The sequence below is a fragment of the Vespa mandarinia genome, chromosome 23 (assembly GCF_050613455.1).
Source record: "Vespa mandarinia isolate Hongniang chromosome 23, ASM5061345v1, whole genome shotgun sequence".
Taxonomy (NCBI): Eukaryota; Metazoa; Arthropoda; class Insecta; order Hymenoptera; family Vespidae; genus Vespa; species Vespa mandarinia.
This window is the reverse complement of record NC_140832.1, coordinates 1,525,001-1,537,500: the sequence shown is the minus strand read 5'-3', so window position 1 is coordinate 1,537,500 and position 12,500 is coordinate 1,525,001. Positions and strand designations below refer to the sequence as shown.

Sequence of the window (12,500 nt, the reverse complement as noted above, 5' to 3'; positions counted from 1 at the left end):
GAAATTAGGAATAAAGTGGGGAAAATAAACAAAAGAAAACAAAAAAAAACGTTTGTGTAGAAACGTTTAATGATTGATAATCGTTCAATTTGATTTCCGAATCTCGTTGAAATTTTTAACATGGTACTTTACGTCGAACGAAAAAGGCTCGAAAACTCTAAACAGGGTTTGAAAGAGAAAGAATGGAGTAGTCAAAGGGAGAAGAATAGCCAAGGGAAATGAGTAGAAGGGGTGGGTGACCGGGGGGGGGTGAAGAGCGAGGGTCAAACAAAGGGATTCTCTGTAAATCACACGCGAGGCGTTTCTAACGTGACATTAGCTGGTCTCTCCGACAGAAAGAGAGAGAGAGAGAGAGAGCAAAAGAGAAAGAGAGAGAGAGAGAGAGAGAGAGAGAGAGAGAGAGAGAGAGAGAGAGAACTAACCGTACACTGCACCCTTTCCATAGTCAGACCTTTTTTGTCGTGAACGCTTTCAAACTAAAGCACCAAAGCTCTCTAGACGATCGATATGGCCTGAGTACTATGGTCCTTCCACTCTCTTCGTTCGGATAACGTGTAAAGAAGATAAAGAAGGATAAACGAGCCGACTAATCAACAACATACCGGAAATTCCAAAGACAATGTTTAGTTTTTAAATATACATATTATCACTTGTCATTTAATGTACTCTCTCTTTCTCTCTCTTTCTTTCGTTTCCTTTACGTATAATAAAAGATGAAAAAAAAAAAATTGATATTGTTTTATAACAGATTTCTCCTTCTTCTTCTTCTTCTTCTTCTTCTTCTTCTTCTTCCTTCGTCGTGACCTTTACGTACTATTTATATACGTTTGGAAATTCTAAATTGTCCTTGAGAAATTAAAGATAAACAGACGTGCGGTATCAGTTTGTTCCGAGAGTATACATACACATCGATCTCTCTTATTTCGTTTTATTTTCTATTTCTATTTTTGTCTTTCATTCGACGATCGTAGTATACTCTTGTTGCCGTACGTTTCTTCGTAGTAAATTTTTAAACGATTTAATCGATAATTGGAAGTAGAGAGAGAAAGAGAGAGAGAGAGAGAGAGAGAGAGAGAGAGAAAAGTACGAACGATTTTCTTTCGAAATCCTCTTTATTTGCTATTCGACAAGTAGAAATAATTCGATCATCGTTGAGTGATCTTCTTACGCTACGTTTTATCTTTAATGAAAGAAAAACAACTGTCAGTTGACAGAGAAACGAGAATATCAAGATAGACATATCGTGTATTTTTAAGTTTTGAGAAATGTATTATTCTAATCGAAAGTTTTGATTTATCAGATATCTTTTAGAAATTACGTGATCAAGAATATCATTGAAGATTCCCTATTCTAATCTTTATGATTCTCAATAGGTTTACTTTTTTATTTTTTTTTTTTTTTTTTTTTTTTTTTAGAAGAGACCTATACTTTTCTATCGTTTATGAGATATCTTAAAATAATTATAATTCGACAAAAATATATTTATAAAATTCAAGATATATTAATCTGTAGGACGAACGAATAGCTTTAATTATTACTTATATAGCTTTAATTAATTAATAAGAACATTTTTAAGGGGATCAATTGTGGAAATAACAAATTTTTACGGCTATCCGTACGATTATCTTACGATTAAATCGTAAAAAGGAAAAAAAAAGAAAAAAAAAAAAAGCAAACAAACAACAACAAACAAGACTTGCTAATAAGTCAATCCAATTAAGGATTAATAGTTAAGGCTAAAATAATCGTATGAGATTGAAATTAGATTAAAAGCTCGTAAGGATCTATTTTTTTTTTTTGTTCTTTTTTTTTCTTTTTTTTTTTTTCTTTTCTTTCTTCTCTTTTTTTTTTCCTGCAGATTCAGGAAAGGCACGCGCGTTACATTGAGCACGAGTCTGCGGTTAGCTGGACCAAACCGTTCGTAAACCCGACACGAGAACCATTCGTTTCGAACGAATACATACGTGAGAGTTTTCAAAGTAAACATAGTGCCCCAGACCAACGGTGGTTTTCAATTCCGCTCTGAGACCTCGAGCGGTATTTTCAAAACCTTCAACGAGAAAGAGAAGAAAGATGACCTTGCTCGTTAAACGGCAATGCGGTTAACGTCTTTGAAAGCTTCTCTCTCGTATATGATGAGATAAGATAGACCAAAATTTGCTTTCGTGTTTCGCTTTGCCCATTAAAGAACTATCACAATTGTTCTTAATACTTGATTTACAATTATCAAATATATATATATATATGTGTGTGTGTGTGTGTGTGTGTGTGTCTATGTAAAAAAAATATATAAATAAATATATATATATATATATACATATATTTATTTATTTTTCATTAACTCGTTATCCTGAAATCAATAATAAATTTGAGGGAAATAAATTGAAATGTATATTTCTATGATCAGTTATCAATCAAAGCCAATGTAAATAGTTAATATAAGAAGAATAAGAAAAAAAAAAAAAAATAAATAAATAAATAAATAACATATTAAAATTACGAAATTTCTCGTAAAAACGACGGACTAATTTTTTTTTTTTTTCTGTATTACTATATTAGCAAAAAGAAATCTATTGCTGTATCAATATTCGTGTAATTACAAACGTAAATTATCAATTACAATTTGTTGATATTGAAAAAAAAGAAAAAGAAAAAAAAAAGAAAAAAGAACAGTAGAAGAAGAAGATAAAGAAAAAGATGGAGGATAACGAGAAAGCTATCGAGAAAGGATAGAATCAAATTGATCTTATATAATTTAGAAAATGAAACTATTATCTCGAGTATGAAATTAGTAATCAATTTATGATGTTAAAGGTGTATGCTTTGGCCAATTGTAAAATGTTCCACGCGAATTAAAGAAATGTATTATTTTATAAATTTTATCAAAACAATGGCAACGATTCCGGTGGTATAAGCGATTCGTTTCCGGTCAGGAATCCTTTTAAATATTTAACAGGACGTCCGAAAGCAATCGCGTGTTCCGTCGAACGGCGTACCTCATCGTCGTGGCCACTCTCGAAAGCATGCGAGATTACACAAATTTTCTGATGGAATTTATATGTAACGATTTATCTATCTCTCTCTCTCTCTCTCACTCTTTCTTTTCCTTTTTTTGTCTAAAAAAAAAAAAAAAAAAACATATATATCTTTTTTCTTTAAGAGTTATTAACAAAAATTTCGATATATTTTCGCGAAATATTTCATTTTGACTATAATCGTATAACAAACGAGACGATATACATACATACATGCGGGCATCGTTCTATCAAATACGTCATTTCCATTGGCTAATGATTTTTTCATTGGATTACAATTTCACGAGAGGGAGAGAGAGAGAGAGAGAAAATCTCATGATCGTTATATTCGATACGATTATAACAATAAATACGATCAACGTACGATAATATTCATGTCATACATATGACGAGTGACATTATACGATTATTTATGAAACAAGTGGCATTTCTAATGCATCGTATTCCCGAAATATCATATACCCCTTTGTCCATACATTAACGTGTTTATGGAATGATCCCAGCTGACTTTGACGTAACTGACAGATGGATATTGTATAATACATATATAGTCGAGAATAAAATTAATAATTATAATGTTAATAAATGTAATAATATAATGATGGCTTCGTGTTTTAACTTGTCGACGATTGATGTCACGTTCGAGAAAACTTAATGATATATTTCACGTACATTTCGATGCTTCTCTCTGTTTGTTTCGTATGACAGAAAAAAGAAAAAAGAAAAAAAAAAAAAAAAAAAAAAAGAAAGGAAAATAATAATAATAACTCGAGTGGTATATCTTATCGATCGACAATAATTTTGTTCCCGTTAAAAGCGAGAAAAAGAATGGTGAATAGTCTCGTATAGTTAATTGTTTAATCGTTATATACACCTTGCGTTCCAATTTCTTTCTTCCTTCCGCGATAACACCGTAATTCGTGGAAAATTCGCGCAAAACAATTTCGCGGTCTACGAGTACGCGTGAAATACCGTCAGACACGTGGCTTTTATTATTTCTATTTTAGCGTGACGCGCGGCAGGAAGCGTGACACGCAGGACGAACCTCTTTTCGGCGAACTCTCATCGCTCTTTTCATTCCTCTTTTTCCACGTTATTCGGCCGAGCGCGAAATTAAGAAATATTTCCCCCAATTCTATTCTTTTTTTCTTTTTCCTTTTTGTTTTTCACCTGTCCACTTTCTGATGCTTATCTCTCACTTTGCCTTTTTCATTTTTTGACTTCCTTCTCCTCCTCCTCCTCCTTCTTCATCTCCTTCGTTTCCTTCCCTTTCCCTGCCACTCATAACTTGGACGTTTAATTCTGACAGATTTTTGTCAAATCGTTTTTTATCTTTCCTTTTGTCCTTTTTATTGTTTTCTTTTTTTTCTTTTTTTCTTTTTCGTAATGAAAAAAAAAAGATAACACGGAGATCATTCATAATTCACGAAAGATCATATCAATTGACAAAAATAATACAAGAATTTGGTACACAGACCGATAAATTATATTTCGATTTTTATTGGTTGATTAGATCTGATAATTCAAATTCTATTTAAACGATCAAACTAAAATAACACGAGAGAATTTCTGGCGGAATTTGTGAACTTGAAAAATTTCCAAAATTATTCCGATATGAAAGCTATTGTAATAGGACTCCCAGACGATATCCGGCGAACGATATTTCAAATAGTTATGATGCTTTTTCTCCTCGATTAAATTGAATATTTTTCCATTGAATTCAAGATGAATGAAAAATAACTCCGAAGTCCAAATTCAGAAGCGCGAAAAATTCTTAAACTTCGAACATTTTATATAATATCGAGATATAAAACTGGGTTAATAAAATTAACAGACGATATTTGAAATAGTTCCCGATCCTTTTCGTATCATAGATCAAAATGAAAATTTTCGATGGTAAGTTTCATTCGCGATGAAATAGATAAGATAATTTTGGATTATGCAATTAAAAAAATTTTTACGTACGCGTATCGTTCAAATAGTTGAGATATAAAAATGATATTGTAAAAAATATGCAAACGAATATACGGCAAACGTTATTTCGTTATAATATTATCTCGATTACTATTCCCGATTACAATTGAAACGTCTCGCAAGTCTCTCAGTGGTGTTAAAAAAAAAAAAAAAAAAAAAAAAAGAGGAAGATGCGAGCTCGTTTGCTACCCAACCTTTATTCGAGCGCTTTACTGTTACTCCGTAGAATCTGATATTTCCCTGGTGTAAAATTTTTGCTATTTATGAGACGCCGAGGTTCACAAGCGCCGTCCCGCGAGACTCGCCCCAAAATTACGATGAATGTGACATCTTCCGTTTCCGCAGTAGTCTGCACTCTCCTCCTCCCTCCTCCCCCCGCCCCCCGCCCCCGCACTCCCACCATCATCTCTCTTCCACTTCTAACCACATGCACTCATCCTCCTCATCCTCCTCCATTTCATCCACCTCCATTCCATCCTTCTCCTCTTGCACGTTCGTTCATTTTGTTGTACGAAAAGCCCTTTCGCTGTTCGTTCGTCCAAAACGAATTCTGACGAAATTATTAAACGATAGAATTAACAAATATACATTTTTTTTCTATATATTCTTTAAGATATTCATACATACAACATACATTCATTCATATTTTTATTCCTTCGTTTTTCCGGCCCACCCCCCCTCCTTCCTTTCCCCCGTCTCCCTCTCTTTCTCTATTTGTTTCTTTTTTTCTCTTCTTTCAACCAATGGTCTTGCCATTAATTTAAATTCATATCGGTAAGTTCGATCGTATGAAGTCCGAATTACACTCGTTTTTTGTACCATATATAGATACCAATATACGGATACATAGAGGACATGGCGTGTTATCCAGAATTTAATTTCCCTCTTACCTACCTCTCTCTCTCTCTCTCTCTCTTCCCCACCCTCCCATCCTCTATTCCCATCCCCCTTTTGTCCTGCTAACGAATCATTTTCCTGAGACGCAATACGCTTATGTATAATTTGTTCGATCGAAATCAAAACACGAGTGCCGTATTATTCACTGAACCAATTTTCAATCTCCTCCTCTATCGAATTAGTCGCCAAGTTGAATGTTCGATCGATGAAATTTCACTCTTGGTTCGAATAAAATCAAATGACACAAAGATCGAATCGGTACTAAGCGAAAAAAGATTTCGTGTGTGATTTGAGAAGAGAGAGAGAGAGAGAGAAAGGTGGGTGTGGGGGAGGGAGGGAAGAAAGAAAACAAAAAAGAAAAAAAGAAAAAAGAAAGAGGAAAGGAATGAAAAACGATCCTCTCGATCCTCTAGCTTTTAATAGTCATACGATTTACATACTGATATGAAATACATCGCGTTACGAGTTAGTATAATCAGTTTTCTAGGCGAAATGTAGCTTTGGGAGAAATGAATTCTCAGTGGAGTATCACGTGGAAGTGTTTCAAACATATGTATATATGTATGTATCCTATCTATCTATCTATCTATCTACGTATTTACGTATGTACGTATGTATATATGTATGAGAAAATATAAAATGCAACTTCAGGTCTGTTGCTTAATTTTCGTATTACTGTAAAACCTGATTTTATTCTAATGAATTAAAATTGATCATAAGCAGGAAAAACCTTTATAATTATATCGGCAAAATTATTGGCGATTTAATAATAAACAAATTTAAAGATATTATATATATATATATATATATATATATATATATATATAAGTAAATATTACGAAACGATTATACCAATGATAATAATTTCTCTTCTCGCAATTATGGCCTGCGAAAGAATTCAGAGGTAAGATCGACTTACGATTAATCTGTTGAAACCTTTGGAACGAGAGTCATTGATTACCTTAGGATTACCTTAATCTCTTGACCGAGCTCGTTCTGCGGAGGACAGACAATGTTTTTCTGTGGTTTCCGCTCGACTAACATCCTGTTCGCGCCATAACCATAGAACTCGTTTCTTATCAGTAGACATGCGCATTACCAAATATTCTTTATTGGATTTATTAGACTTATCTTACATTTTTCTTTTTTCTTTTTTTTTTTGTCGTTTAAAAAGCATACGATAATTCATTGAAATCAATGGAAAATAACGAAAGGAAATAAAAATATTTGAAAGAAATTCAATTCTTTCTCTTTTTCCTTTTTCATTTTTTTTTTCCTTTTTTTTTCTTTTTTCTTTTTTTTTAGAACGAACGAAAAAATGAATGACGTTATTTATATATTCGTTGTTTCCCGTGATAATGTTACACCAGGAGGAAATATAGTACTGACTAAGTACGCGTTTTCGTAGCTCGCACCTCGGCCTTTGTGATTAAAAATAACCTGCACACCTATATGACTAAATAATCGTTACGGTCCATTTAGCTTGGTGCATGCGCACGACGAGACAGTAACTCGTAGAAGCAATTTGTCTTGGTGTCCATCTAACGCGTTTATCACCGAGTCAATTTGAATTCTTATCTGTATAAGTTATCGTCGTTAAAGTCAAATTTTCCTTAAAACAATGTCGTTTCTTAATTAAAATTAAATGAGATAATCTTATTAAAAATGAATTTAAAGAAAGATGTATACTTGTTCTTACAATAAGAAATCATTAATATCGTTGAGTGCTATGAGAAAATCTTTCGATATAAGAAATAACAGTGAGAAAAGTACATATATATATATGTATAAATATATATAGGATATATACATAGAGCACTGAAAAGTCGGCCAAGAGAATACATAGATCAAAGAGAAAATAGAGATATCGTTTCACTTGCATAATCCATACATTTCCTTGCATTTCTTTCAAATAGAAAGAAATTCTCAAGCAATTCGAACAAGATATACGAGAGAAACAACGATATACAAGACGTGTTTTGCGAATCTTTTGAATCATATTTTATGTTTTCTAATTTAAATCGATTAAAAATCGTAATACAAATAAATCGTCACATTAAAATGATATCTATGTAATATCAAGCTTTATATCTAAGGAGGAATTAATTGCGTTAAAAATATACCATTCATTTGAAAATTTTAATTCTCGAAGAGATTTGTGTCTTTTTTTCTTCAATTTCTTTTCTTTTCTTTTCTTTTCTTTTCTTTTCTTTTTTTTTTTGTTCTTTCTCATAATCATGATATTCGAGAAGAATTTTCAATAATTAAGATATTTTTAATAATTAAGAATTTTCATTAATGAATTACTATTCAAACAAATTATATAAAACAATCGTGTAACGTTGCCCGATCTTCCTTCTTTCAATACTTAATTAAAAGAAGAATATGTACAAGTACATATTATAAATATAAATGAGATCAATTTAAATACAGTTCATAATATTCGTGGGATATTACATTATCACAATTTTCTTATTACATGATTACTATTTCCGCTTAATTCTAGCTACATCCGGTTACTACATTTATATCGTAAGAATAATTTGTTCTTAGATTTTATCTTTTGAAAAATCATTATCGAATAAAATTTAAGGAGTTATTTAATTCATTGATTTTCATGATTCTCATATTCATCTTTTCGTATTTATAATGTTTTTTTCTTTTTCTATTTTTTTTTCTTTTTTTCTTCTTTTCTTTTTTTTTTTTTTTGTATATATAAATAATAAATCGAGAAAAATGATTATATGGACTCTATCCAAATAGATAAGAAATTTGTATAATTCTATTATTTATAGATAATTCGTATAATTTTTCTAACATACATTTTCTAACTTCTAATATATCAATCGATTGTCAATATCGTAATTTTCACGTTCGAAAATTCGCGAGTTAAAAGAATATCGCATTTAAAAGATATTCTTGATTAAAAATAGTAGACACAATGTGTCTCGTTCGTCGTGTACTTTCATTTTTCAGTTTAATTCAAGATTTTTATTTTTATTCATAGATTTTTATTCACACTGAACACTTATTTTTATCGTTTCGATTAAAAAAACTACATTTCGATACATATGACGCATCTACATTATATACTTCGACAATTATTCAATAATAAATTAAAAAATTAAGATCGGCTAGTGTAAAAAAAAAAATTGATGTTATACGTATAATCATTGGATTAACATTTCGTCAATTTTATTATTGGCTTTTGTAAACGTCTTTATCAATTCGTCGGATTACGTTGACGTATTATTTCTGACGTACAATTTTATTTCTTATCAATAAATATTCTTAAAATTTATAAATTAATAGATAATATTTTCAACGTATAAATTACATATATACGTATGTAAACAAATTGACAAAAATCAATATAGATAGTACAGTTTTATTTATTTTACGCTCTTCGTACGTAAAGTGTATTAACGAATATTTATATATTTTGAATGAAAAGATTGGAGTATGTTTTGATAGAAAAAGTATATTGCTTTCGAACGAACTTTCCATTGTGTTATTTTGCCTCGTATGTTCCAGGAAATTCGCTTTCACGAAGAGAGAACGTAAACGAAGCTATTCGTCCTTTGTTGTTGTCAGATAGCGTGTGATATTTTCAATGTATGTTATACAAGATCTCTCAGTCCATTGAAAGACTTGTTCCGTAGCAGAACTCGTCTTCGTTCCTGCGGCTTATGTAAGTAATATTATTTTCATATTATAATCATGAAATTAATTATCAATTAATTGATTTCATTCCATTACAATTTATTTATATGTATATATAAATGAATTGTCATTAATATATTATAATTATTAATTGCAAAATATATGTATAATATGTTTATAATAATGAACTTTAAACATTATTAATTTATTATATATATATATATATATATATATATATATATAAGAATAATATAAATTTAATTAAAATATTTTATTTATATTATAAAAATATATAATAAACTTAAATTTTCATTATAATTAATATTATTTTATTCTTATAAATATTAATAATAATATTGATGTTATTTATATTAATAAACTTATACATTAATATTATATTATAATATTATTTTATCGTTATCGTTAAAATTAAAAGTTAAAATCGGATTTAATTAAGTTAAAATTAATTAATGAATATTATCATAATTAATTGAACAATATATAATATTTCAATATAAAATGAAAAATTATAACAATAAGAATAGTTTTTAGGTAACAATCGATACTGTTTATTTGTCCTTCCTACGTAGTTATTATTTTGTTTATTTTGTTTATGATTATTTACTTTTTATTATGAATTAAATCTTTATCTATAATAATTCTCTACGTGATAAAACCCGGGTGATCTGTTCTTTTTTTTTTTTTTTTCTTTCTTTTTTCTAGCACAATTATCTACATATTTCGACAAATTTCAAAAATAATTAACATTTTGTAGCTTCTATATAATTTAATTAATTGATTCATAAATTTTTCGATATTTGACTGTCTTCAGATAGGAATGATTTATAAAAATTAAATTTACTGTTTGTTTAACATCTAATATTTCTTTTTTTTTTTTTTTTTACAGATACATATTTCATTTATAAAAGTATAATTTCTTATTACTGCGTGCAACTACGCGATATTAAAGTCAATATTAGCTCGTAATGTATATATATATCTTTGTGCGATTAAATAAGCTGATTAAAATAAATTAAATAACAAAATATTTGAAATAAGATAATGCTCGTATTAATACATGATTCATCATGATCTTGATGCAGGATGCTTATCGTGCAAGAATCAACAAGAACTTTAGTATATAAATTTTCTAATTTTCTTTCTAATCTTCAATAATGTTATAATAGATTTTTTTTTCTTCTTTTTTCTTTTCCTTTTATTGTACAACATATTGATACCAATAATCTTGTTCTTTTCTTTTTTTTTCTTTTTTTTTCTTTTTTTTTTCTATTTTCAGCTGATCAGAAATGATGCGCGAAAGAACGATAGTATCGTTTAAATTAAAAAAAAAAAAAGAAAACGAGCAGGTCGAGTCAGTGTTCGTCCATTAATAAAAATTTCGATTCGTGATTTAAAGTGACTATTTTTATTTTTTTTTTTTTAGTAACGTACGTACGTCACTAAAAAAAAAATAAAAAAAAATATATATAATACCTGAAATCGATCGTGTATAAATCAGTTAACAATAGAGTTAGTATTTATATTTTATTTCATACTAAGTTTCCATTCGTTTTACACATTCACATATACGTATTTAAGCGTGTTAAATTCTGTGCCGTTCCGTTATTAATAAATAATTGTCCCCCTTGTTAGAGTCAGTAGAGATCATAAAAGATGCACGTTAAACCTAGTGCACTTTCTTTTGTATAGAAAATTATTAAGTTAACGTTCATACATTTTATATTAATTAATATAATTTTACAATCTTATTTTTATTGAAATAAATTCAAGAAAAATTGTTTACTTATAATTCTCTTTCAGATCATCATCATTGAATCTATAATACTTTATTGTTTATTTTATTGTTTACTTTATTGTATCTAAATTATTGTCAATTCAATTTCAATCTGCTGGAGGATCAATTTCCTTCAATTTTGATCTACAACGAGAACGACGAATGTTTTGGAGCCATCTCAGAGAATTTCTTCTTAAGAAGGGAAAAATTTAAAGATCAATTTCTTTAAAAATGTCGAAGACGAAGTTAATCGTTTAATGGTTTGAATTTTTTTTTTTTTTTTTTTTTTTTAATAAACTATTAACGAAACATATTGGATCTAGAAAGATTTGGATCCCGAACGATATATATTTTTCTACACACACACACACACATATATATATATATATATATGCCTTTACATTGTTTATTTATTGTCGATCATTAATTTGCATATTTATTTTTATTAAACCCATGCCAAGATCTTCTTGTTTCATCAGTTATTTAATCAATAATGCAATTAATTAATACATCTTTCGTTCGTATTTGCTCGAAATATTAGTATCGAACTCGGTCATCCATTTATTCGATTTCACTAAAAATATACATGATTTGCTTTGGTTCGTACTCATTCTATTTAATCGTGATCTAATTCAATATATCGATATATCGATCTCTATAAATTAAAAAAACAAAAAAAAAAGAGCAAGAAAGAAAAAATAAGAAAGACGATAAATGCGACTTTAGATTTTGAAATATAAATGAGCATTACGATCAGCATCATGATCATGTGTTTTTTTTTCTCCTTTTTTTTTTTTTTTTTTTTTTTTTAATTAAAATACCTAATTGTTGAAAAGACGTCCGAGATTTTGTTTGATTATTGTTGCGTAAAAAATTAATTAAATATATTCAATCAATTTTTTGTAGATAAATAAAATACAATCTTAACAAGTCGAGTCGAAAACTCCAACGAAAAGTGAATATTTTTCTACTGTCCCGTATTTAAATGCAAATTTAATGGAATCTTCCATAAGGTTGTTTCCATAAGTTGAGATTAAATGACAACGAAGAAAATCCATTAAATATTATTTTAATCCTTTGCACTTTGTGGCCGTGTAACGTGAACATTTCATTTAATTAAGAAAACAGGACTTATT

At 29.1% G+C, this 12,500-nt stretch overlaps 1 protein-coding gene across 3 annotated transcripts in view; it reads right to left on the bottom strand.

Annotated features, from left to right (window-relative positions):
* Nucleotides 1-12,500, bottom strand: part of LOC118444392 (neuronal growth regulator 1-like) — an 86,963-nt gene that overhangs the window by 20,618 nt on the left and 53,845 nt on the right. Inside the window, exon 1 of one of the 3 annotated variants that reach the window (XM_035872614.2) lies at nucleotides 6,868-6,962. The exons of the other annotated variants lie outside the window; for them this stretch is intronic. The gene's annotated coding sequence lies outside the window, so the exon portion shown is untranslated. Of the gene's footprint in view, nucleotides 1-6,867; nucleotides 6,963-12,500 lie in introns of those variants that run through there. 3 annotated transcript variants of the gene reach the window in all.